Source organism: Solanum pennellii, chromosome 12 (genome assembly GCF_001406875.1).
Source record: "Solanum pennellii chromosome 12, SPENNV200".
NCBI lineage: Eukaryota > Viridiplantae > Streptophyta > Magnoliopsida > Solanales > Solanaceae > Solanum > Solanum pennellii.
This window is the reverse complement of record NC_028648.1, coordinates 17,973,975-17,977,783: the sequence shown is the minus strand read 5'-3', so window position 1 is coordinate 17,977,783 and position 3,809 is coordinate 17,973,975.

The window sequence follows — 3,809 nt, the reverse complement described above, 5'->3', positions numbered from 1 at the left end:
ATTTATAAAAAACAAAAACCAAATAAAAGAAGGACTCTAATTACTGAAAAACTGTCAAAACACGGCTAGGTCGACGGACCTCGTGACGGACCGTCGTGGTCACGACGGGCCATCATGGCCTCCTTCGTCCCATACTTCAGAAATTCTTCTGTTGCTCTCTTCATTACCCTCAACGGCAGGTATGATGGACCTTTCCAAGGACGACGGTCCGTCGAGGGTCTCCATTCCATATCACTTAAACTTCTTGGAAATTGGGTACTGGGACTACTCTCTGATCATTGCGACGAACCAGCCAGGACAGACCGTTGTGGCTATGACGGTCCGCCATGAACTTCCTTAATCCCACACTTGGTCAGACTTCCCCATCTTCCTTCAGGAGCTTCACTATGTTTCCACCTACGGACCGTCGCAAGCTCGACGGACCGTCATAAGNAATTCCAGAAAAAGTGTAACAATCAAAAAGTCTAATATCAAAGAGTCTACTAACAAAGAGTCTAATACCAAAAAGTCTAACCCCAAAAATGAGGTTTTTCAAACTATTTATAAAAAACAAAAACCAAATAAAAGAAGGACTCTAATTACTGAAAAACTGTCAAAACACGGCTAGGTCGACGGACCTCGTGACGGACCGTCGTGGTCACGACGGGCCATCATGGCCTCCTTCGTCCCATACTTCAGAAATTCTTCTGTTGCTCTCTTCATTACCCTCAACGGCAGGTATGATGGACCTTTCCAAGGACGACGGTCCGTCGAGGGTCTCCATTCCATATCACTTAAACTTCTTGGAAATTGGGTACTGGGACTACTCTCTGATCATTGCGACGAACCAGCCAGGACAGACCGTTGTGGCTATGACGGTCCGCCATGAACTTCCTTAATCCCACACTTGGTCAGACTTCCCCATCTTCCTTCAGGAGCTTCACTATGTTTCCACCTACGGACCGTCGCAAGCTCGACGGACCGTCATAAGCTCCGTAGGTGGTAACTTTTCTGAATTTCTTGCTCAAAAACTTCCGCGTTCATCTTTGGACAGATTTCCTGCAAATAAAGAGAAACTTACATAAAAATAAATACAAAAAGGCTTTTAAACACACACTAATATTAAGGAAAAAGCATTAAAAATACCGTGAAACCACGGTATATCAATGTGTCCTAGTTCTACCCTTGGCAAGTAAAGCATCCTTATTGGAGTAGGTTAGAACTTCGGATTCCATGTATAGCTATCATGGTCTATGTCGGTTATTGCATATTCTCATCATGTGAGATACTTGCTAGTACTAGAGAAGCTCTATGAAGTTTAGGTTGTGGTATGGGATGCTATCTAGACATTGCACAATAGGCTTTGAAGGTGTTAATTAGAGACCCTAGGTCTTTTTTAAGACCATCACTTGAATGTTCTTTATGTGATGTATGAGTCTTAATGAACTAATTACTTATGTTATAAAGTATGTAAATGGAATAAGTACCTATCTAGAGTAGTTAAGGGTTGTCTAGTTAAGGTGTGAAGGGGGCATAGTGTCTATATGTTGCATGTTTGATTTCTTGAAGTGTGTATGTGACTCATTATAAGTAATCTTAAGGGTCGTTTAGGCAAATCTAGAAAGGGTGTATGGGCGGTCTCTCTTTGGGTGACTTTAGTGAATCTTAGGATAGCTTTAAGTGAGAAGATTACATATTAAAGGGAGTGTAAAGTGAAGGATAAGTAACTTCACTGTACAGTGAAGTAATTCATTGTAACAGTGAATTGGACTTACTGTAAAGTGGGTTCAAAAATGTGATTTTTTGTTTGAATGTTATCATATGTGTTTATAAGTTGTTAATTTTTGTTCTTATGATTATAATATGATTTCTAAAAGAAAAGATGCATATTTCCAATAAAAGTCCGTTTTCACGATTTTTATGCATAATTCCATACTTAGTACATGTGGTTGTACTAACTCCATGCTTTTATCTATTTGTATAGTTCTTGGTATGTGAGGAGCTTTTGGGAAGTGAAGACTTGGACCATAGCATCGGTCACGAGAAGTTGAAGTATGTCCTCATTTGACTCGAGGGCATATATATCTTTTATATTTTCCATTCGAAGTATTGTAATAGATCAAGTATTTTTATACTCGTATTTTGAAGTATGGGTCGTGTCCCAAGTATTCTTATGTCTTAAGATGATGAGATTGTGACTTAGTATTTCCTATTGCTTTATATGAAACAGTTTTTAAAGACTATGTTATGTTTTGTGAGAAGTTTTAATTCCGCACTACTTTTCACTATGTTTATGTGATGAATGATATGAAAGGGCTTGTATAAGACCTCCGAGAGGTGGAGTACGCCAGTTACAATCTGATATTGTACCCTAACTTCTAGGGTGTGGTCTTGGGATTTGGATTGATCTTGAAGTTATTCTGAGGACGATTGAGCAATATTAAAATGAGAGGTTTTAGAAGACGAAACCACCCCAATCACAGAGTGGTAAGAGTGGGGATGTTGAGTTCTTCACTTTATGCCATAAGATGATTGAGGTTATAGGTATGGTGGATGCCTGTGGAATTCTCTTTATTGGACTTTAGCTATGTGGGTGTACCAGAAAGTCATGGAAGAATTTTGAGAGGTCTAGACAATTTGGATCTCTCTGGTAGAGTGGGATGTATTCTCTAGTGCTTTCCGGGACCGCTTCATTCAATGGAGAGGAGATTTATCTAAGGTTTGAGAGCTTGACTCAGGGTAGTTTCTCTGTAACTGAGTATGAGGCCCATTTTTGTTAGTTTTCTAGGTATTTTATGACTATTATTTCATATAAGATAGAGATTTTGAACGTTTTTTTAGAGGATTGACTTTCCTTCCAGTCATAATGAGCACCACCAAGGAGGTGGAGTTGATGGTTTTAGAGAAGTTCGGGGAACCCAATAATCTAGTGTTTCATCTAGAGGCAGAGGTTTACATAGAGCTAGTATCTAAGAGCAATATTAAAATGAGAGGTTTCCTACTCGACTTTTAATACCAGTGTTGAGACATTTCCCATGTATTTTATGCACGTGGTTCGAGAGTTCATAGATGTGTTTCCTACTAATCTTCCAAGTGTGATCAATTTTAGCTATTGACTTGAAGCCCGGCACCAAGCCCATCTCTATTCCTCCTTGTTGTATGGATTGAACTGACTTAAAGGACTTGAAGGACCAGTTACAGAATTTTTTCAGTAAGGGGTTTATTCGCACTAGTGTTTCTCCATGGGATACTCATGCATTGTTTGTAAGGAAGAAGGATGGATCTAAGAGAAAATTATTGATTATCGTCAATTAAACAAACTGACAATGAAGAACAAGTATCCTCTTCCTCGCATTGATGATTTGTTTTATCTACTTCAGGGTGCATCTCTGTTATGTACGATTTATTTGAGGTCCCATTATCATCAGCTGAAGATCAGGCCTTCAATATCCCTATGACAATGTTCAGGACCCGTTATGGCACTATGAGTTTCATGTGATGTCTTTCGATTGACTTACACCCCTGCAATGTTTATGGAGTTGATAAACGGGGTATTCAAACCTTATATGGATTCCTTTGTGATAGTTTTCATTGATGAAATCTTGGTATACTCCAAGACTGAAGAGGATCACGATCAATAGTTGAGGATTCTAGTCCAAAGATTAAGGGAAGAGAAGATATATGCCAATTTCTCAAAGTGTGAGTTATGGGTCGATTATGTGGCATTTTGGGAAATGTGGTGTCTAAGGAGGGAATTAGGGTAGATTCGGTCAAGATTAAATCAGTGAGGGACTACAAAAAGCCTACGTTGGTTACTGAGGTCTGAAGTT